This window comes from Planococcus citri, chromosome 1, assembly GCF_950023065.1.
Source record: "Planococcus citri chromosome 1, ihPlaCitr1.1, whole genome shotgun sequence".
NCBI lineage: Eukaryota > Metazoa > Arthropoda > Insecta > Hemiptera > Pseudococcidae > Planococcus > Planococcus citri.
The window spans coordinates 29467202-29491373 of record NC_088677.1 but is presented as its reverse complement, the minus strand read 5'-3'; the positions used below and the strand labels follow the sequence as shown (position 1 = coordinate 29491373).

The 24172-nt window shown below is 32.2% G+C and overlaps 1 protein-coding gene and 1 long non-coding RNA gene across 4 annotated transcripts in view; one reads left to right on the top strand and one right to left on the bottom strand.

The window, feature by feature from the left end:
* Window positions 1–23742, bottom strand: part of LOC135831240 (uncharacterized) — a 63500-nt gene extending 39758 nt beyond the window's left edge. Inside the window, exons 1-2 of one of the 3 annotated variants that reach the window (XM_065343582.1) lie at window positions 23567–23742; window positions 8352–8449 (exon numbers count right to left, since the gene is read on the bottom strand). The gene's annotated coding sequence lies outside the window, so the exon portion shown is untranslated. The remainder of the gene's footprint in view (window positions 1–8351; window positions 8450–23566) is intronic. The other 2 variants (XM_065343581.1, XM_065343583.1) reach the window with 2 other exon arrangements.
* LOC135831241 (uncharacterized) lies at window positions 9939–13339 on the top strand. Its single transcript, XR_010556166.1, has 3 exons — window positions 9939–10342; window positions 12474–12541; window positions 12672–13339. It is a non-coding gene; the product is annotated as an uncharacterized LOC135831241 (long non-coding RNA).
* Window positions 23743–24172: the final 430 nt, after the last annotated feature.

Below are 24172 nucleotides of genomic sequence, written 5' to 3'. Positions count from 1 at the left end.
GATTCGAACTCTACGACCTCGAAAACATATCAATCGACATATCACACAATAATATAAGAAACATTTGACATTTGAGCTTTTTTGAACTTTAAGCTTTTTTCAAAACTTTACGAATATGGTCAAAAAGTATTTTTGGCAAGCACATTCTAGGTAGGCCATACATACATTAAAATAGTTATTGGGTACTGAAAAATTCTAATTGTTTATGTCATGTATAACGTTTTTTGAACTTTTTCGAGCTTTGAACTTTTTCCAAAATTCTACAAATATGGTCAAAAAACATTTTTTGGCAAGCTCTTTCTAGGTACACTATACGTACTTGCCCGACAAACCACCTCTACACAATATCGAGAAAAAAAAGGGTCGAGTTGACTCAAATTTTGAGTTGAGTTTGGCCCGATTCGTTTCCTTTTCATCAGTTTTTTCGGCATAAAATCGACCTATTCTCGAACATTATCGGTATAAAATTGACCCAAATTTACCATCAAGCATATTTCATATTGAGCATCGCCACATATTTTGTGTCGATAATTTGAAGAGTGTGTGTAGTTTTTCAGTTGATTTTTCAACACTTTTTTGTGATTTGATGCAAAATTGATTCAATATCTGTGTCGATGGTTTTGAGTACATTCTATCGACACATTTTTCTGATCAATTTTGTGTCGAGCTTATGAAAAACGACCTTAAATCTTCAGAAAATTCGTTACCTTAATGCCAAATCCGAGTATGTCTAAAATTTTCGATTTTTTGATTTTGGTATCACTGGAAAGCTGATGCTCAGCCGAATCTAGTGAAATAAATGATAAACCTTATAATTATAACGAAAATGTAAAAAAATTGAATTTAAATAAATTTTAAACATCGAGTATGTCCATTTAGAAGCTAAAAGCGAGTATGTCCATTGAGTATGTCCATTAAAAATAAAACGAAAACCATCAATGATTGTGTTCCAGCTTGTAATTTCAACTATTTGCGAGGTTTCATAGATCACTTTAATCAGGGTAAATAAATTACTAATCCGCATTACAAAAATATTCTAAACAGAACTCAATGAACTCATTGTGACTGCATGATAACAGTGATAACACATTTGACCATCTTCCGCAACTTTGATCTTCGAGAGCTTTCAAACGGTTGAAGGTACAGCTTTCGATAAACAACCATTCTAAAGAGGATAAAATTACGAACATTTTGATACATTAAAATATGTATGTGTCCATGTCCACTCAAAACTTTCAGTAATTTCAGTTTGAAGTTCAATACTTGCAGCTTGCAGCTCTTTTTCGCAACTTCAAACTTCGAAAACTTTTGAACGGTTGCATGTAGAGCATTCGGTAACAGCTCATTTTCAAGAGGATGAAAATCCGAACATTTTGCTGTATTAAAATACCTACGTGTCCACTGAAAATTTCGAGTATTTTTAGTTTAAAGATGACGTACGTAGTATGCAAAAATCAGTAAAATAGAAGTACTCATAAAATCGTTATTTTTACGCGAAATGATAAAAATTCAACACCAATCGAATAGGAATTTCATTGTCTTTAATTTAAGACTGCATAACAGTTCACCCAAACCCGCGAACAATCGAAAAAATTTGATTTTTTACATGAAAAATTATACGCAAACTTACAGAAGGAAAATTGTGTATGTCCGCACTTGTGTTGTTCTAGCGCTCTAGTATTTGTCGGAGACAGGTTACCAAACACTATTTGGATTAATGGTTAACTAAATTATCATCAACTTAATTATATTTAAAACCTAAACAGAATAACAGATACCGGAAATTCATAAGAAATTTGGGACATACTTGGATTTCAATTCTTAACAACATGGACATACAGAATCAAAACCTGAGTATGTCCATCACCGCTTGAAAAATATTTAATTACACGTACTAAATTGAGAAATTTTACAAATGTAGCTCAGACAATCTCTTCATAAGAGATTGAGCTATCATACTTCAAAATTTTACTACTCCATATCCTTTCCATTTGTTTTTATCATCTTTCAAACTTTCAATTTCCTCTCCTGAAAAATTCACGTTCTTGGACATACTCGGATTTGGCATTAAGGTAACGAATTGCTCTTCATATTCTAGTGCATATTAATGCAAATACATAATATTATATTGTGAATTGATATTTAAAATGATGTGATGGGGAAAATCCCTGCACCTCGACTCTTTTTCGACTCAAAAATTGGATCTAGATGACCCCTGAGAGCGAAATGTTATAACACTTCTTTTCTCCAACATTGAAGTTTTTTGAAAAACTACTTATAGTTTTTGCTACACACTTTATCTGCGAGTAGTAAATTGATGTCAGTGATGAATAATTGATGTCCATTTTTTATCAATTTTGGAATCATAAAATTTTGAAGCGATTTTCATACTATTTTCATTTCTCAGCAAAAATGAGTCAAAATCAACTCCAACTTCAATAAGCAGAAAAAATTTTATATTTTTAAGGAAAAAATTGATGAATATTTTGTGTCAAGTTTTGACTATTTTCAATTTATCAAAAAATTGATGAAAAATTGATTCAAATTTTGAAGCTTAAAAAAACAATTGACTACAACAGCACAAATAATATGCATTAATTTTTAATTAATTTTCACGCCATTTTCATTTCTTATTTCTAAGTGATAATTTGCTTAAAATCAACTTCAACTTTTATGTGCTAAATTAATGTCTATATTCAAGGCAAAATCGATAGATATTTCAAATCAAGTTATCATAGTCTTATCATTTTGACAAAAAATTGGTGAAAAATAGATCCAACTTATGATTTAAAAAGTAATCAATTTTACTACCATTTTGCAACAATTTTGAATCAATTTTTGACATATTTTAATTTGAGCAAAAAATTGGTAAAAAATCGATCCAACATTGAAATTCAAAAAAAGGCATCGATTACGATATCACAAATTTAGAACATTTTTTAATCAATTTTCACATCATTTTCATGACTTGGTAAAAATCGTCCTATATTTGACTTCAACTTTTATATGCATAATTGATGTCTATAGAGAAAGAAAAATCAACAAATATTTGCAGTCAAGTTTAGGTCTTCATCAAGAAATCGACCTAAAATCGATTTGAATTTTCATCTTGAAATCATTGTCGATTAATGTACTCCAATAGAGGAAGATTTGGGATCAAGTTTTCATCAATCTTACTTTTTGTTTAAAATTGTTGAAAACTATCAGTCGATTATTTGTATATTTTTTGTCGATTCTCAAAATCGTCAAAAAAATGATCAAAAATATCCGCCGATTTCTACTCGATCAAAACTCGACCTCAAACTGAAAGTCGAGATGGTTTGTCGGGTGCGCGTATACATCGACACAGTCATTTATACTGCCTTGAACTTTTTGAGCTTTTTGAAGCTTTTCAAAGCTTTAATCAGAACTTTCCAAAGTTTTGATACCACAACCCCACCAAAAAACTGACTCCAGATTCGAACTCTACGACCTCGAAAACATATCAATCGACATATTACACAATATAATATAAGGAAAATATGACATTTGAGCTTTTTTGAGCTTCAAGCTTTTTTCAAAACTTTACGAATATGGCCAAAAAGTAGTTTTTGGCAAGCACTTTCTGGGTAGACCTCTTACGTAATTTAAAATGTTTATGGGGTATTGAAGAATTCTAATTGTTTATGTCATGTACAAAGCTTTTTCAACTTTTTCGAGCTTTAAGCTTTTTATAAAACTTAACAAATATGGTCAAAAAGTATTTTTTGGCAAGCTCTTTCTAGGTGGACCATACGTACTTTCGCGTATACATCGTCACACTTGTTTAAACTGTATCAATTTTTGAGCTTTTTGAATCTTTTGAAAGCTTTTTTCAAAACTTTTTGAACTTTTGACCAAAACCTGCACATCTACGGGTCAAAAGCTTTTTTTTGAGACATCGTCGAACAAAATCGGTTCGGCGGTTCTTCCAAACGAACGATCACGAAAAAAAACACCTTGCTATTAATATATAGATATTGAGCTTTTTTTGAGTTTTAAAGCACAAATTTTTTGTGAACTTTTTTCTTCAACATTTGACTTTTTTAGATGCTCTTTCAAGGTATAATATACGTACTACTGTGAATACGTGACATATGCTACATATAGGCTAAAATCAATTATTGAGCTTTTTTGAGCTTTATGGCACAACTTTTTTGTAAACTTTTTTTTTGACATTGGACTTCTTTCGATGCTCTTTCAAGGTATAATATACATATTTCTCTATATATGTCGAATGCACTACGTATAGGCTAAAATCAATTATTGAGCTTTTTTGAGCTTTAAGGCACAACTTTTTTGTGAACTTTTTTCTTCAACATTTGACTTTTTTAGATGCTCTTTCAAGGTATAATATACGTACTACTGTGTATACGTCGAATGCGCTACGTATGGACAAAAATCAATTATTGAGCTTTTTTGAGCTTTACGGCGCAACTTTTTGAACTTTTGATTAGAACCTGCACATCTACGGGTCAAAAGCTTTTTTTTGAGACTTCGTCGATCAAAATCGGTTCAGCCGTTCCTGAGATCTCGCTGTCACAAGAATCCGGTCATAATTTTAATATATAGATGATGAAGGTACCCTGCCTAAGGATTTCAAAGCGGTAAATTTTGTACCAATACCAAAAAAAGAATAACTCGCAAAGATGCTCTGAATACAGAACCATCGCATTAATGAGCCGTGCACTGAAGCTACTACTCACCATCATAAATGCCAGAATTGAAAAGAAGATAGATGAAAATCTAAGTGAAACGCAAATGGCTTTGTAGCAAAAACAGGGATGAGAGATGCAATCCCCCTGCTGAAAATGATCATTCAAAGATCGCTGAATGCAAATAGGGAAATCATTGCTTGCTTCGTCAATTATGAGAAAGCATTTGATCGTGTTAACCATGAGAGCATGATGGAGATCCTGAAAAAATACAATATCGATGACAAAGACCTGCGAATAATCAAGAACTTCCCCTGTTGAAAGTGACCATTCAAAGAACACTGAATGTAAATAGGGAAATCATTGCTTGCTTCGTCAATCATGAGAAATCATTTGATCATGTTTACCATGAGAGGACGATGAAGATCCTGAAAAAATACAATATTGATGACAAAAACCTATGAATAATCAAGAACCTGTACTGGGAGCAGAGGGCAAACATCAAGATCGGAACTGGGTACTCGGAGAACGGATGTGGTATAGAGAGGGGTGTGAGGCAAAGATGTCCCCTCTCACCTAAGTTGTTCAACATGTATGCAGAAGAAATAATGAGAGAGAAAGAGAGGGAAAAAGTATGTACGCGTATTTATTCGGCTCAGCGTCTAAACGCTATACATGAAGTGATCAATTTTTATACAATAATAACGCGATACTTAAGAGGGTAGGCAAAATTTTTTATAAAAACCTACGAATATAACGATTTGAAAGAATTATTATTTTATTGCATCAAAAAAGATCTTGAGGATTTTTATGTGTTTTAAGAGGATTTATAAGATTTTTGTCAAGTAGGAATTTGAGCGATTCCAGTGTGAATAGGTAATTTTCTGTAAGTCTTTCGGAGAAGGCGTCGATTGATTTTATTTGCAATTCATTATGTAACTGATTGTTTTGGAGGAACTATGGTACGTTTATAATGATTTGCAGAACTTTGTTTTGTATAATTTGTAACGTATGTTTGTTAGTTTTTGAAGCTGTTATCCATATTGGCACTGCATAATGTGAATGAGCTACAGATGAGACTTTTGAGAGAAACTCAAATTGAACAAATGGGATTCAAGATCAATGGCAAGCAAATAAATGAAATAAGTTACACAGATGACAAAGTGATCCTTGCCAGTACAGAAGCGCAGATGCAGAAAATGATCAACCGAATTAACAGCGCTGGATTAAAATATGGAATGAAAATAAATGCAGGTGCAGGCAAGACCAAGGTGATGAGATTTACAAAAGGAGACAAAGAGGTCAGAATCCACATCAGAATGCAAGAAGTTGAAAATGTAAACCAATTTAGATACATTGAAGCAACGATGGTAGAGATCATAAATAAATTAAATCAGGGATTGGAATGGCAAAAAGCGCCTTCAATAACCTCACCAATGTGTTGGGCAATCGAATGAGGAAAGTAGGTCTGAGGAAGAGAATTATGCGATGGTGCATAGGAACTATCTGAAGTATTCCTGTGAAACATGGACCATGAGTGCAGAATGCGGGAAGAAAGTATCTGTTTTTGAGATGTGGTGCTATCAAGGCTAATACCTATGGATCTCATGGAATGACTTCATTACCAACGAGGAAGTCTTAGCAAGAATAGGAGAGGAGGGGAAAGTCATAGTGGAAGATATCAAGAACAGAATTAACAGAAAGCTGAAGTATTCAGCGCATAAAATACAAGAAAACGGTATTTTCATGCTAGGGGTACAGGGGAAAATCCAATGAAGAACAATAAGAGGGAGGAAACGATTGGAGCTGTTAACAACAAACTCAACGGCCAACTCTCCCTGTAAGATCCTGAAAGAAACTATCAGATACGCATACGCTAGAAACCAGCTAATATAGATGGAATGCTATCTCCTGTAAATACATAATTTTTGGTAAATTACAATAAAATTTTTGGAAATAGCTGATATCATTTGGTAAATTGGAGGTAATTCTAGGTAAATCACTGATAATTTCTGGTAAATTGCTGGAAACTTTTGGAAAATTACTGATGTTTTTTGGTAAATTGTCGGTATTATGTAGTAAATAAGCGGTCATTCAATTTTCAGTGAATCACTGGTAATTTTTCAAAATTAAAATTCAAGCAAGGTTCTAAAAGGGGTGGTATTTTTCATTTTTGAAAAATTTGCGGTTTTTTTTAGCTCCTGTAGCCACAAAAAAAATGGCCGAGTCCCAAAAAAAAATTAAAGTGCATATGAGTATTTGAGATTCTGAGTAAATCAATGCTTTTGTTGTCAGAATGCAGGACCACTCTTAATGTTATACTGAGCATCTAAAAATTTGAAAATCGCACAAAAATACCAGTAATTTACCTACTAAAATTTGCCAGTAATTTTCCAAAAGTAATCAAGAATTACCACCAATTTACCAAATATTACCAGCTATTTTCCAAACCCAGTAATTAGTTTTTTTTTTTGGTAAAATGCTGGTAACTTACTATCTACTTAGTAGGGTAAATAACTAGTTTTTGGTAAATTACCAGTATTTTTTGGTAAATAACCGGTATTTTTTGGTAAATAACCGGTATTTTTTGGTAAATAACCAGTATGTTTTGGTAAATAACTGGTTTTTTGTGGTAAATAACCGGTTTTTTGTGGTAAATAACCGGTTTTTTGTGGTAAATAACCGGGTTTTTGTGGTAAATAACCGGTATCTTTTGGTAAGTAACTGGTAATTTAATTTTTAGTAAATTACTGACAATTTTTTGTGAATTATCTCGACTCTTTGGTGGGTACTGTAACTTTCTCAGGAATTTTCAATGTTGAACTTCTATCCCCAATTCATTTCAGAAGAGTTATTTTGATTTGTGGGATAAGTATAATGAATGAAACTCACAGTAGAGTCCTTGAAATGAAAAATATTTATAAAATCGCCTACCATAAGTGCAAAAAGCTGAGTGATTCGATATGGAATGACCTTTCTTGTGACTGATTAGCCGTGTATATTTAAATCTGTACACAGAAAAGCATTTGATGGGACACCCTGTACACCACGATTTTCAATTACCTATTATTATTCGATATAAAATGTGATTCGTGGATTATACAGGTAGGTAGGTACATTTTTTAATTCAAACTACTGGAAATTACTACGTAAATGTGAATTAAATTACATAATATGTGAGGGCGCGTACGGAAAGGGACCTACCGACCAAAAAATGAAAATTTTTTTTCCCCCTGAAATTGTCGTAGGAACTCTTAGAGAATCGAATGGAACCTCCCAAACCCGCCAATAACTCCTATTTCATCGAAATTTTTCGCTTCTAAGTGAACCATGACAGAATTCATAATCGAAAAAACTTGAATGCAGTGCATAATCTGACCGGTAGAGGTCATTGGAGGGCGTGTGTGAGTGTGTGGTAAAGTGTAGGACCTTCGTAGTTGGAATACCCCTACGTAATCTTACAGTAACAACAAGAGAAATAACCGCGTGCAAAACTTTAAACGGCTCTCCTGTAAAATTTACGTTTTGGTCGGTAGGTCCCTTTCCGTATGCGCCCACACATATGTAAAAAAAATGCGTTGAAAAAAAATTACGAGTAAGTACGAAATAATAGTTTATATTAACGGATTGTGATTAGATGAAATGGTGCACTGTGTTTCAGAAAATCTTATTACTTACCAAAAATCAGGTGATAATTTTCCTGGAGCACCATTCTTGGAGTACACAGCGCATACCGTTTAATTATTCAAGCCCTTAAAATAAAACCCAAACGAAACCTATATAAAAATCAATAACTTATTTAAAAATTACAATCAAACTAATTTTGTAATTAATATTCGTTTCATTATAATGAAAATATATTGGAAATAAATTTCTAATTTATTACGATCGTTTGTTGTGTGAGAGAATTGAAAAATATAAGTATTGGAATATTTTCTAGGTGGTGGGTAGGCACTTCGGAGCTATCAAGATTATTAATATGTATCGATCAGGTACACTTCAATGAAGTGAAAACTTCTTTGAAATATTTTTACCCGATACCTGGAACGATATTGTTTACCTTATCGTTGTCAAATGAACTTACAAACTGACAGGCCAATAGAATGTCAAGATTTCTTGGATGTTTTTTCAGCTTACCTACGTATTTTGTCCCTTCGTTTTTTTCAACGCAGAATTTCAGTCTCGAAATTACTTATTCAAATATTTGAATGTGCATTAAAAAAAATTATACCAGAGTGAAGAATTCCTTCGAGTGTTTGAAAGCAGATATCGTAATGCAAGTTTTTAAATTTGTAACTCCTTCCTCTTCAAAATTTAATTTTTATCTCGATATCTCAAAAATTATTAACAGTTGGTATGATAGGGATTTACAGGCGAATCCTTTAGTGAGAGGATTTTTCAGACTTGGAAACTTCTACCTGTTCGACCCTGACACCGTTATTCTAAGAATCTATTAAGTATTTCGGAATCAAGCCGGCAAAAACAATAAATTAAACATAGAAGAAAATTAAATCGCATTGCAACGTCACAAACGGTGAATTACTCGCTACAAACCCCAATGCCACAGAATTAAGACTCAAATTATTTCACCCATGAAGATTCCACCGCGTAGAGCAATTTCGCATTAGTCAAAGGAATTTTTAAAATACCCAACCTTCGTATTTTGTTGTTATTAGATTAAGAGAAATGGCGGCAAAATATTTTAGATTGTTACCTGAGCTACCTTGTATAAAACAAATACTTTTTAGACAAAGTTTCTATTTAAAAATCTTTGAAAACGATATTCATCGTGTCTTAAAAGACGGAACAAATAATCAAGTTGTAAATTCAAACTGAAACGTTTGCGTTTCTCCAGCATCGTATCGCATGCGAAATCACTGTTTAACAACACATTTCTAGATACGAGTATAGTAAAAACTAAGTATGTATCTACAGATGGCATTACCACTTAAAGAATTTCGACATCTGAAATTTTAATTAATTTCGAGACAACAAATGAAAAATGAAATCTCTCGGATAGCTTTTAAATTAACGTAATGTTTCACACGGAAAGATTCACCATTTGCGAACATTAATCATGAAAGTTTTTCCAGCACATTTCAAATTCGATGTGTTCTATACACGTGCAAGTCGAGATAAAGTTTTAAAACCTCAAAACTCCCACAGTTTCAGCCCAGCCCCCCAGGAGGAATATTTTAAATAGGCAATCGAATTTTTTTTCACCGCCACGTTTTGATAATTTTGAAAAATTAAATCGTCGCTCGTTTTACGCGCGACGAGTACGACTTCTGTTGCCAAGTTTTTGAAAACTGCGTAGCGAGTAATATTCCATACGTAACGTGTAATGTCGACTCGTTTTTACGATTTTCATTTTTTTCTTCTTTTTTTCAACGATTAAACTTTTATTTACATCGTTTCGAGGTATACTGGTGGTTTTTAATTCCGTACGGATTATATTTCACTCTGTGATATTGTCAAGGAAATTTCACGCGATGAGATTGCTCTCTCGGTATCAAAATACGTATATTTTACGCTGCGTGGAATTTTATTGAACTTTTTTATTTTTAAAATTTTTTCAACGTGTCATCGGGAAATTTACCGGGATAGTAATTTGATCCGCAGGAAAATTACGAATCGCTGGAAGAAAACCTGGGAAATTTTGCAGTCGAGTAATTATTATATTATTTTTATCATTCTTATCTACCCTTGTAAAAAATATCCAATGACAAAAAAAAGAACAAGAAGGTAGGTACTTGGAAAAAATATCGCAATTGGGCAACAGAAATACGAGCTACCTTTTCTATTGCCATTTGCTCCAGTTTAGTTTCAGTTTTGAAATACTTAATTAAAAGATAATTTTTTTGGATCCAGTTATTGATGAGAAAATGCCAAAAATGTTTGATTGAACGCCTAGTCCTACACTTTTCCCATCCTTATTTCCAACCAAATTTTCAATTTTTCCAACAACTGTAAATTTTGATTTGATAAGCAGAGAATTTAAAATACCTATCTACATAGATTTTATTTTTAATTTTCGGCCAGTTTTTAAAAATTCAACTTTGGTTCATTTCCTTGGATTTTCTACTTTTGGAAGAAAAATTGGTTTAGAGGAGGCCAAAATTTAATTCAGCTCCTGTCAACTCAGCTACATCGTCTCAGTGATCTTTTCGATTGATATGAAACAAATTTTTTAAATACCATTTCTGCAAGGTCAAAGTTTTAGTCTCAACTGCAGTCAAATAGGTTTTTTTTTTCAAGAACTGCATTCAACAACCTGCTGGAGCCTTCAGGATGCTTCAATGGAAATGACCATAGAAAAAACCCAAAATTCAGGGAATTTTTCATTTTTTGTTAAAAATAAGTAGGTACATTAACAGGTAAAATGCTGAAAAAATGTTCAATTTGAACCAACAGATACAAAATTCAAAAAATTTGTTCAAAAATCAATTGAAAGAATCACAGTCACACCCCAAAGTTATTAAAGCCCATCGTTAATCAATTCAAGAGGGCAAAAAAAAGGTTTAAGCCAAACAGTATTTTTATGTACCTCAATTTGATCAAAATCCTGATTTTTTTCAACAGAAAATAAGGTAAATTTGAACCTTAAAAATTTCCAAAAAATCAAAAAATTAGATCCAAAGGCTGAAATTTGGTGTGATGCTGTTTGGAAGAGTATGATTTTTAATTTTTTAAGGCTAAGTCCCAAAAAGAGACTATCAAGTACACGGTTTTTCGAGTTTGGACTTCTGCGCCAGGAGGAAATTTTATTACAACGTATGTCTTGATTTTTGAATTTTAGGTTAGGAAAAATTATTTTAAGCATAATTCACATAATTTAGCCTGTTTTTCTTTTTAGAACAAAGAAAACATGCAGCTTTCACACTACAGCCTATAATGATTCTGGATTGGGGATGAAGCCCTCTCACAACATCTGGTTTTGGGTCTTAGAAGACCATTTTCGTAGATTTTACGCCTGTCTGATCCTTTCTCATTTTTCTATGATTGTTTATCTCCCTCTCCCCCCCCCCCACCCCCAAACTACAAGGTTATCTTGACCGAAGGAATTTCAACGAAATTCACCCAAATTTACTACTTGAGCTTAATTTGGCGTTGACTTGAAGGAATTTTATAGGGAATCACTTTGACCAAATTTTCTAGAGGGGTGAGATAGAAAACAGAAAGCAATCGATAAGTAATCAGAAAATCAAAAGTTGTATGTATACAAAAGGAATATCTAAAAATCAGCTTCGCGAAGCAATTTATTGGGGAGAAAATTCTTCAAAAAAAGAATTGCTGCAAAAAATTTCGGTTATGATCCAGCAGAATTCAATTTTGAAAATTAATGCCTTTACCAATCACAAAGATCGTACTTTCGAAGTTGATGGATGCTGAATTTCAGTTTGACTTTTTTTATGGCAATTTTTACAGAACCTGAAAGTCTAAAAATCTGCTGGAGGCTTCAGAACGACTCGAAAACCTGACCAATGGATTTGAAAGTCGAAAATGTGATAAAAACCAAATTCCAGCTTTCCATCTCAATTTTTTCAAATTTTGAGTTTTTTTTTAAAATAAAAAGTTGGTAAATTTTGAATTTTTAAAAATCCACCAAAAATCGGAAAATAAAATTGGGTCTTTGAAATCTGATCTCGTGTAATATTTATGAATGCTCTTTTATTTTTTCTTCTGTTTGTTTGAAAAATTCTTTTGTTTAAGAATTGTGATAGGTTCAGGCATGATTTTCTAGTTTTGAATTCTGCGCCATGAGCAAAATTTTCTGAAAACTGATTTTTTTATTTTCAGTGATAGGACACAAGACAAGACAATATTGAAAACGTGGTATTTTGGTTTCAAGGATTCTGTGCCAGAAGGTAATTATGATAAACATGATTTTTGATTTTTGAATTCTGCGCCAGGAGGAGACTATCAAAAGGATAGTTTTCAATTTTCAGAATTTTTTGTCAGGAAAAAAATAACTTAAGCAATGATATTTTTTTTCAGGATTCTGCGCCAGGAGAAACCATCAAGAGGATGGTTCTTGATCTTCAGGATTTTAAGAAATCTGATATTTTATTTTTCAGAGTTCTGCGCCAGGAGGAAATTATGATAAACATAATAATTGATGTATTTTTCAGGGTTATGCGTCATGAGAAAATCGTTGGATGCGCTTGTACATAGAATACGAAATTTTTTCCTGAAAATTAGCTGCAAAAAATTATGGATTTTGATCCAGCAGAGTCTCTGGTATTGGATTCTGACCATTTTTATGGCAATTTTTACAAGACTTGGAAATTTCAAAAAACCATTGGAGACTCTACAACCACCTCAAACCGTGCCCAATCGATTGGAGTGATTAAAAAAATGAGATATAAGCCAAATTCCAACATTCCAATTTCTATTTGATCAAAAGTTGTTTAGTTTATTATCGAAAATGAACCGAATAAATTTTCAAAAATTCTCCAAAAATCCAAAAATGAAATTCACTATTATTGGAGTTTGGTCTAATAGTGTATTTTTTTGGATGCCCTTCCAATTTTTCTCTGTTTAGTTCAAAATTATTTCCTCCAGTTTGGGCATCGCCACATCCTTTAAGAGTTCACAGTCGAAGTGAAAAAATCGTAAGTAATGAAAATAAATGTATAAAATATTAAAAAATATTTTTCATTTTACACGTTTTTTTAAAATAAAAGGTAAAATATTTTGAAGTTTGAAAATCAACTTGGCTAATTAAGGGCTATCTTTTTTCATCATGTATGAGGAAACTAACAAAGTACGTATTATTTGACTACAAAATATTTATATGTTTCGTATTTCGTAATAAGGGGTTAAAATAAAAACTCGAATGAAAAATTTGAAAAATATGAAATCATTTCCCCGTAAAAAGCCACGAATACGGTGAAATAAAGCATCGGAGGAGAGGGCTCCATTATTCAAAACTCTAAAATAAAAGCTGTCCTATAGAATGATATGACTTTGATTGTGCAGATATCCAAATATAAGAGCTGAAAACTTTATTTTTCAACTTCGCTATACAGTAAGCATATTCTTCTATAACAATGATAATGGATATTCTTCATTAGAAAAAATATAAAGAGGAAAAAAAAAGAAGAAAAGAGAAAAGAAGCAGGAAAAAATTGATGGTCGACAAATTTAACAATTTTGCTCCGGGTAACGGTTCATAATGGTCGCATTTGTAACATTGTATCGTGGCGTCATTATCGCATTATTTCTTTCATAATTTGATATTAGGAGAGAGATAATTACGAAATGCCAACGAATGGCGAAAAAAATAAGTAAGAACAAAACGCATTAATATTAAAGCAGAAAAATTAATGGATATAAAAATTGAGATATAATTTTATACTCGGTTATTTGAACGCCTTGATTCATTTTTCATTAGATACGAAGCTTTCGGGTAGGTGGGTAGCTATAGAGGTAGCCATTATTTTAAGATAAATCCGTTTTAAATTGACTTCAACTAAATTTAGCTTTACCCTTTTCTTAAACCAACTTATATTATAATTATTTCAATGAACTTTCACGTGCAATATGCAGGTAGGTAGATGTACCTATTCGAACCCCCACATTTTTTGAAGAAAGAAAAATCACGAGTACGTATTGTTATTTGCTATACTTTAGTGCCTTTTGAGAAATTACTACTGATTTGGCGGAGAAAAAAATAATACGATTCGCAAATGCCCAAAGCTACTTAAATTCCAACATATTTTGGTAAGTATAACCGAGTTAATTATGTACATTTTTTGAGCTAGCAGATTGAAAAAAAGCATTACACGCATCAACGGTATTCCAGTGAGAATAAGCCAATCATTCCAGTACCTGTATAGTTTTTCTCAGCGATGTAATTTTAATAGGATTCTAAGCGTAAACACAAAGTAAATAACGAGAGTCTTAGCAAATATACTCGTATGTCACCTTCATCTGTCGAGTAGGTACCTATAAATATTATTTCAATACGACGTACCTACTTATTAAGTTGATATTTTCTCGATTATTATGGTAATGAGACTTCGAATGTAAATTTGCCTAAAAATGTACGTATAACAGACACTCGTATATAGATGGATGTGTAAAAAGTTACATCGTAATAAATCATAAAGGTCTACTGGGAAATTATATAACTGCTGTGCCAAATAAATCTAGTCGACTCGGTTTTATCGAATCATAATAAATCGCAAACTTATCAAAAAGATTTTATTAAAAAAGTAATTTTATGCAATTTTATACAATCGAGAAAACTTTAAGTATTTTTCGCAGACGAAGAGAGAGGTCGTACTTTGTAGTACACTGATTCTTCAAAACATGTCCAGCACTCGTGTCTCGTGTTATTTATGAAGTAATGTTCTTAACCTTAAATCTGGCTTTTTTCAATTTTGAAATTAGGTTCAGCGTTCTCGTTTCAACTCTGTCCGCCGTGTTATTTTTACGATTTGCACTTGCGAACAGTTTTGAAAGGAATCACGAAAACTAAGTAATTACCAATAGCGAACACCTCAATGCATTTCGACCTAATTGAGAACATCGAAAAGGCTTTTTTGGATGAAAAGGTATAACACGATGGTTTTTCAAACTGCTTATTTCCTAGGCTCGACTACGGGTTTCTCATTAAAATTTAAAACAAGCATGTTTAGAATTTCAGAAAAGTGTTTCATTTACAGATAACTTCTAGGTCAACTAAAAGGTTCAATTTTCACTCGGTTCGTCTTTACGTGTACCTACGAGAACATAGAAGCAGGTAGGTGTGTACGAGTGTATAAACCTCAAAGCTTCGATGATAAGCAGTCGTATTTTTTCACTGCTTTTTTTATGACGAAAACGTGCGAGAATTTGGAGGAAAATCGTTCGTTTTCAATGAGTTTGTGGGTAGTCATTTTAATTAACCTGTAAACACAGGTACCTGCTTATCTTATTTTGAATGGATCATCTTTCCTCGTGTAAAAGATACCTAAATAGGGTCGTTATTTTGCCATTTAAATTTACCTACAATCTAGAAATTCATTTGGTAAAATTGAAATGTTTTCTAGAATTATTTCAGTTTTGAAATTCTGTAGGTACGAGTATTTGTGTAGAAAAAAGATAACTACCTACCTATGTGTGATTTTAATTCGAACCAGATTTTGTATCGCCGAAATACGAATACGAATAATTTTTAAGGAATGTTCTAGTACTCCGCTCAGCTTCCTCCTCCCAACTCATAAATAATATTTTTTTCAGTTAGAATTATTCCAAGATCTAACCCTTCCTTCATCTGCGCAAGTAGACTATGCAAAAGGTTAAAAATAATGTCTCACTGCTCGAATAACTTTTATCTACTGTGGATAAGTACATCGATGACAAAATGTTTTTTTTTTCTTCTTGGATTCTGTGGAAAACTAAGCTGAAATTTCGATGTCGAGTTATAAGCATGTATTTGTTCGCACAAAAGTTTATGGAAATGATTCAACAAGTGAAAAATCCAGAGTCGTAAATCATTTAGATTCCAAGTTTGTTGTAAAGTTATTCGAACACATGCTTTTTATATGATGTTCGTTCCATTGTAAGTGTAACGTTCGGTTCGCACATTATCGTGTGCTTTTTAATTGAACGAGTTTTTCCAAAACTGAATAATTATTTAAATTTGTTCAGAAGGTTTTTCTATTTTTTTTTTTTTTTTTTTTTTTTTTTTTGTCAACAATGTCAACATACTGTGAGTGATAAGTATCTTGTTTGATAATTTTGAAAAAAAAATATTGTAGCTACCTTGAAGTTTTGTGGATTTATTGATCTGCAAAAAAAAAAAAAAAAGGTACTTGCAAAGGTCCTAAAAGGTTGAAATATTTATGGTGGGGTGAGAGGAACCCAAAGATCCGAATTTTGGCAAAAAATCTCTATGGGCAAAATGACTCTTTTCAACGATTCTTTTTTGTGCAAACGTTTTGCTCAAAAATTATGAATCATTCGAAAACTGAAAACGACCGAATCACTAGGAAATGAAATCAGATAATACACCACAACTCTACAATACATAACGAAACATTGTTATTAAGTAATCTATCAATAAAAATTCAGAATTATTCGTTCGCGAACGATTTGCTCTGCGGAGAGAAATCGTTCGTGAACGAATAAATCCCTGAAAAATCAAATGAAGTACCAGCTGACATAACGAAATTTGAAGGTTTCAATCTATTCTCCAAAAACATGATTCAATTCGTTCGCGAACGCTTTTGTTCAGACTTGAAAAATCATTCGAGAACCGAACAATTAAATCACTCCTAAACAGCTAAGGGTGAGCAGACTTTTTTTTTAAAAACTCGTCCCCGAAAAAGTCGAACTCTGAATTCAACTCTTTTTGCTTCAATAAAGTTTGCAACTCTTTGGTCTTTTGTACCTAATTTTTCTCTCTTTTTTTACATTTTTTTCAAACGAAAAACTCTTGAAACCTAAGTCAACATCACAACATCAGAACTTGAATATTATTCTAACATTTTTAAGGGCTATTTCGCTTGAACAGATGATAATTAATAATACGCTGAGTAAAATTGACGTCAAAAAGAGTTCTTGGAAGAATTTTTGAACTCTTCAGAACCTTTTTACAAAAGAGTTCAAACTCTTCGACTCCTTCACACTTTTTCTTTGAAAAATACAGTAGGTAAGCTACCCACTAAAACACTGACTTTTTTGAAGAGTTGGAATTTTCAAAAAATTAGGTGTCCGACTCTCCAGAATCAAATCCAGTGAAAAAAGACGTCAGAAAATTTGAAATTTTATAACCCATCCATAAGACTTGAAAATGACTCGTTCGCGAATGAATGAATTACTGATAAATCATCGAATTGGTTAACATCAGGATACAAAACCATCCATCCCCAATTCTTCATCCGAAGAATGGGTAATTGGGTACCCAGTAAAACAATAATAAAGAATGATGAACATTGAACATCCCTGACCAAGATTTCACACTTGATCTCAATAATTTTGGAAAAATGGTAGCAAAAATGTTTCAAAATTTGAAAATGATCGCGTACTTTTTCAATCCATAAAAGATTTTTATAATACCTACCTAGATAGGTAGAGGTACCTACCCATATAGATAATATTTTTAAAATTTTGGAAAAAATGTGGTAAATCTTTTCATTTGACTTCCAATTGAACATACCTGCATAAAATTGATTCTGATTCCAACTTAGATAGGTAACTATTCTAAATAAAAATTTTGTCATTTTTTTAAACGAAAAAATCAATTTTGGAAACCTGTGATTAATTAGCATGTTTTGTTAATGTACCTACATAATTTCACAATTTTCTTTTTCGCTTCACATCCTCAAAAAACAAAATTACAACTCATTGTCTTCAATTTACACCCCTATTTCTTTACTTTTTCTAGCCATCTATTTACAAATTACGAAATAAAATGAGAAAAAAATTTTACAGCATCGATTTTCTTCTCCCCCCTCCCCTACTCAATATCTAACTGAATCCAGCCTTTATACGTATTTGTCTCCTAAGGCCATGTCTATCCCCTAAGGCATCAAGAACGGAATACAAATACTAGCCTTACATGAAATGAGATGTATTACTAACTCACATATGTATTTAAGAATAAGATTCCCACTATGCGTACCTATATACGTTGTTTTACTTACTGAAACTTGAGCATACTACAACATACCAAAGTATAATTAAATGTAAGCCTATAGTAACTATTTTTATACGAAGAAAAATGAAACCCCTTCGGGCGATTTCCACAGATTTAAAATTCGATTAAACATGCCACCGCAGACGAATATTTTCTGTTGCAAGCTATGGTACGAGCAAAGTTATGGAGAATTTCAATGTGCGAGTAAGGAAATTCTCTGTATTCTTTCGATATTGGCAATTCGATTCTTTTTGTAAGGTTTCGACGAATTTCGCGGGTTTTCATTTCCCAAAAGATTAACTGGGGAGAAATTTTTTACAGATTATTTTAAATTTTGAATAGAAAGAACACATTTGTGTGTAACACTTGCGCGTATTTTACCCAAGAGGATAGATGTATGCAGAATGTACGAGTACGAGTAAATACCTAGATACGCGAATAAACGTTATGTTGATTTTCAGATATTACATAGTTCGGTTAAATTTCTTCGATGATGTATATTTCGTTATCTATAACTTTTTAAAGAGCACTACCCATCGATGATTTCGCCAATCATATTTTTCATGGTTGATTTGTTGTATGTAAGTATATGTACCGAGAAATAAGGGGGGGGGGGAAACTCGATCGGATTAAGCTTTATGCAATAAGTCTTAAGTCTTATAGTCTACTACTCCTTGTGATATACGAGTGTATTTCGATCAAAAGTGCATGTTGTTGAATACTAATGCACCTACTTAATTGTGATAAATAAATATTTCGGACTCGTTTACGTATTTAATGCATTTCCGGCGTTTTAAAAACATTATTGCACCGACATTTTAAAACGAATAAGTTAGATACATGTTGCAACGAATGTACAATAAATCACCTTATAAGTAAAATTTTCTCTCGACTTCTTGGCTGTTGCGGGTATTTACGTGGTCGGATAATAATAAATATTGTTTTTGGCGCCGAAATCTGAAATTTCGGCTATTTATCAAACGAATACGTTTTGTACAATAAATTTTGCAGTTTTTGTTGCAGTACGTGATACAAATTCACAATTGCAGTGTACTCACTTGTTTTTTCGAAGAAGATGCTATTTTGTAAATATGGGTAAGATTTTTTCAAAGTGTCTATTTCGCAGGGTGGTTATCATAATACTTATAAATTGCCATCAAAAAAGCGTTAAAAAAATTTAAGCAGCTCATACGAAAAGTTATGAAGATTCTACGAGGTTTTAAGCTTTCCAAGATAGCCCAAAAATTGCATAAATTGAAGAAAAAATCAAATGTCCAATTATTTATACTAAATTCTCCAATTTTTGGTTAAATTTGAATCATAATCGTACGTTTAGAGACCCAAATTTTTACATGAATTAAGTAAGCATTATTTTTGAAAGGATCAATTTCTGAAATATCGAAAAATCCGCCAATTCTCGCTCGTATCAAAAATAAGAAGGTATTGGTGATTGGAATATGAGAAAAGAAATGAAATTTTTGGAGTTGTAACTGTCCAATCGAGTATTTCGAGATTTTAGGGTATTTTTTTGAAAATATTTGAATTCAGAAAATAAGTACATACGTTGTTTCTCCCTCACGTCGGAAAGAGCCCTCAAAATGCTTGAAATTGCAATAAAATTTCCTAGAAAAAAAGTTGTGAGCGTTCAAAATGTTCCAGTCCACATTTTCAGATTTTTTTCTCGAAAAACTTGGGCCAAAAAAATACCTACCGAACTATACTGAGGATGTGAGTGCCCTTTTACGGCCACCTTGAAATCTTTCTTATCGCAGGTTCTAATTTAAAATATTCAAAATTAATTATATCAAAAATTCGCTAAAATTGGCCACCTGATCTTTGGAAATGGGCATCTTCTATAACCATTTTTGGCCATCCTCTAAAAATGTGCAGGAATGTGATAAAAATGATATCATAAGTTTAAGGATTTGGTGACTATAACACTAACAACTACAATTTTTTTACCCGCAAGTTTATTGGCAAAGATGGTCAAAAATGAGCATTCACCGGATCTCCGCAAAAACAGAGTAAAGTTGCTGGCTTTGTGGAAACCTGATTTCAAATTTTCTAATTTTTCGAAAAATTCAAAAAAATAGCACCGTAAGCCTTTCAAAATTGAAAAAAAATCAAAAAAATGTAATAGAAAATTTCAATGTTAAAAGAGTCTCGGTTTGCTTGACGGATTTCTTTCAAATATAGACTGCTTCAAATCCTCCCCAAGAGCCCCCAAAGTTCAAAAAATTAAAAAATGAAATTTTAAAAAAAATCTATTTTTCTGCACCAGAATATTTTCAAATGACATCTTTTTTTTAAAAAAAAATCTCCCCCAAACACCTACCGAAAAACGTTAAAAATAAAGCCTGGCAATAATTTTCAAAAATTTTCAATTTCTGTTTCAGAATTCCTGTAAATCACCATTATTCCTTCGAGAAGAATTTGCTTCCATCGTCCAGGGTCATTTTCCTTCCACTCTTCAGTACAAAGCACCAAAAAGTCAAAAAATGTCAGAAAAAATGAAATGAAAGAAATCTTTGAAAATATTTCTTTGTCTGTGTTAAATAATCTCATTCTCGAAAAAAAAAACGTCTTCCAATTCCTCCAGAAATGAAGAAAAATCACCATTGTAAGTAAGTGAAATTTCTTTCGAAATGTTCACTTCTTCAAAACGAGTGGAGAAGTACTCGTAAAAACAAAAGAAATTAGGCAGGTACATTTTTCATCCCTTCTGAAAGATAAAAGAACGAACCCAAACTTGTAAATAAGGTCGATCACAAAAAAAAATATGTATCGGAGGATTTTGACCAAATTCAGTGTACGTACACCTTCATTTGAGTTGAAAGTTACTCGGAAAAAATTTCAGCTCCAGAGGTGCCCCTTTTAAAATGGTAAATAAATATTGAAAGTCCACTTTTTATGAGCAATGGACTTATATGGTAAATTATCGGTTTTGGCTCAAATATGCACTATTTGGAACCCAAAATTGGACCCATTCGCCAATAATAACAGTTGTCATATCCCCAGTCAGAAGCCCAGTCACATTAGTTCCGTTTCGTCGTCAGATTCGTTCAGTAGTCATATTCCCAGTCAGATTTAAAAATCTGACAGCACAAATTGCCAATCGGGTATAGGTCCTCAAAGGGGGATCATTTTTGAAAAAATTGTGGTTTTTTTCACTCCTACCCTTACTCAACCTGTTCTAGGGAAAATGGCCCAGTCCCAAAACCTAGTACTTTTTGTTTTGAGTAAATTTGTGTTGTGAAAATGTTTTTCTCACTATTACGTTTCATTATTTAAGCTAAAACATTGAAAGATAACGTTTCTGAAACTGCGGAAATATTTTGAAATACAGTGGTGCCAATTTTTTGGCCATTTTATTGCCAATTTTTTAAAGAAACGAAAAAATTTGATACGTTTTTCAGCTATTCTTTTCAATTTGGTACCAAAAATCACTGGGAGATGTCATTTTTTACTTGGTTGAGCACCTAGAGAAGGTTTCATTGTTTTTGTAAATACATACGTACAAATCAATGGTATTTTTCATCAAAATTTTAAAAAATTATCAAAACACCAAACTCTATGAGTGAAACAAACAGACCAGGCTTAACTTACCCCTCTCTCCCCGTCCCCCTTCCAAAATACAGGCCTTTTCTATGCGTTTTCTTGCAACGAAAAACACAACATTACGTATCTAATTCTAAAGTAAGGTACGAGTATACTAGCACAACTCCGAGTATAAAAAATTACTTCGGGAACTGAACAAGTATTTTAAATGACTTGGTGGCATTAACGAAATTAAGGAAACTGAGCGTTTTTGCCAACGTTAATGAGCACTAAAATGGAGAGAATTTATTGGCAAAATCTCAAACAAAACTCATTAATAAAACTGTTGTTTGATTTATCAATTAACAGGTAGAAGTACGACTAATACGATTTTCGATGTTTTTGTCTATGTCTGAGATTTTCTCATCCTATTTTTATACCTACTGTTTCAAAGTGGATTACTTACTATTTTTACCTTTTATTAATGTTCTATGTATGTAAGTAACGGACATTTTCCAACTATATAATGATGGCAGATAAATCAACTTTCAAAAACGTTATCGTGATTAGACATGAAGTGCTTACTATTTTTAATTTCACGATGGAAAATCAAAAAAAAAAAACCTCTCGAATAAAGTTATTTAATGTAACAACATATTATACTTAGTGGTACCTATAGGTAAACCAATAAATCGTTTCATTTGATCGAAATAATTTTAAATTTGAACAAAGTTACGTATATAGCATATCATATCATTCGGTTGTAAGTAGGTAGGTATCTATATCGAATTTCTCATTCTCATCCAATAAAACGATACGGAAAAGAATGAGAAAAATTAAGGAAAGCAGAACACCCGAAGCTAAATACTGACTTGGAAAAATGATGCTATAAATCCAGCTGAAAAAATCTCGTCAATTCTATTACATGGCATGAACATTTTTGACAGTTGATATCATGGAAAGTAAAAGATTACAAGCTAGAGGTAGTAATTTTTAAACGAAAACGAATCAAAGAAGTCGGTTTTTAATATCAAAGATGAACCGAATTTTTTCTCAGATTGTAAGTAAAAACATAATTACACGAAAAATGTTTTCGACATTTTCCACTTAGTAATAATTTTCCGTCATTTATTTTTGTACCTACCTACTGATTAAAAAGTTTGAAGATTCTGTTTTTCTCTCTCTTCCTCTTTCAAATTATTTGAGGAAAATATAATTTTTCCTGCGGAAGATGAGAATATGAAACTTCATCATAAACAAAGTGAATATTGACAAATAAGTTTTCATGCACGTTCTTGACTATGAAACTTCTATTTTGAGACCATCAATTAGGTAGGTACTTCAAAACTACTTAATTGCAGATAGGTAGGTAAATTAATTAATACCCATACCTTCTAAAGTTGGTAATTAATCTAAAGTGCATCGATTGAAAAGAACTTTACTATTAGTAAGTGCATGAAGATGCTAAACTATAGACCCGGAAGAGATACCTGAATAAATCTTTTATGAGAAATATAAGAAAATAAATTAAATATAGATATCTCAATTCAAAACATAATTATCAAATTCCTGACAAGAGAATAAAACTTTAATAATATCTACATATTTATGTACATACCTATATGTAGAAAAACAAAAAATTTTAAAAATGAAGTAGGTAAGGTATTCGATTGAAGAAAAAATTATATAGAAAATCGTTCTACATACTATTTTTAATAATTCCTACCTTAATCCTTTTATTATGTTGTTAGTGCAGAAATTTGCGAATGAGATTACATAAATGAAAACCAAAACGCTAATATGGACTTTGCGAAAACACGCACGATACCACGTGCACCGACTTTCAAAATCATGTACGTGCAGTCATTGGTTAAACGAACGAATGAAAATACTTCATTCATATTAGTTTCATAACAACATCCAATGTTTTCAAGTTGTGTATACAGCGATTGCTCTAGTACGCAAATGCGAAATTGGTTCGTGAGCTGAATACACTTACTGCCATCTTTGGACGATTTGGTGAAATTTTTCGAGTAAGGCTTCGAACAGAATGATAACGTGGGAGATGTTTTGTAGGTAGATAGATACCCAACTTTACCTAGGTATCTATTGTGGAAAAATTACGTACTGTAATTTGGGATGATGTTGAACACTTTTTTTAAATTTTTTTATTTCTTCTCAGGCAGTTACCTATAAATCTTGAATGAATTTGTACTCGGCTTTGAATTGTCCTTAGGGCAAAGGCTAAAATCACTTCTTGAAAAAATTCTCCCCCTTTTTTCAAAATTCGCTTTTTAAAAACCATTCAAACCCCCGTTCAAAGTTAAACGAC